Raw genomic sequence first — 717 nt, 5'->3', positions numbered from 1 at the left:
GTATGCCCTCGATCGCACAAATCGCAATCGCGCTGAGTATGCATTTTTCGTACGCATGGAGGAGCTGAACCCTTGTTTTTAACTGTGTAACAGCGATGAGCGCGCTGCGGAAGGACGAAACTAGGCATTACAACGTTTTACAGTGCCTCAAATCAACCAATTAGAGACCTCTAATTCATATTCTATATCTGTCCCATCATTGACTGGCATTGAGTGTGAACCAATCAGAGATCGTGAAAGTCGTTGAAGCATATTTAGCCAATCATGGACTTAGAGAAATTTTGCTTCTGGTCTTGTGTGTGAAATCTACAAATCGCACTGCAAATATAATGATGGTGCAACGCTTGCGAGTTTTTTCCCGGTTCACTGTAGCACGGGCTGTTGAAATGTGAAAGTTTCCAGTTGCAACAGCGTCGCGCTTCAAGAATATTCGAGAACTTTTCACACTCATTTTTTGCGAAAACTGAGTATGAAATCTCTTTGCAAAATCAGCCCATAGTACTGTACCAATCATCATGGATTTGGTATTTAAATTCGACAATACAGTCAGGTCTCCCATGAGGGCAACTGATGAAAGCTAATACCTCTTAACATTCTGTTATTACCGAGTATAAAAAATAATAGACTGTCTGCAAGGCTCAGTGAGAGAGCAAACGATGAGCGGCGGACATGTGACCCACGCGCGGAACATCGATTCAAATTTCGAATTCAAAATAA

This window comes from Aphanomyces invadans (assembly GCF_000520115.1).
Source record: "Aphanomyces invadans strain NJM9701 unplaced genomic scaffold supercont1.33, whole genome shotgun sequence".
In the NCBI taxonomy this organism is placed as follows: Eukaryota; Oomycota; class Saprolegniomycetes; order Saprolegniales; family Verrucalvaceae; genus Aphanomyces; species Aphanomyces invadans.
This window is presented reverse-complemented; position numbering follows the sequence as displayed.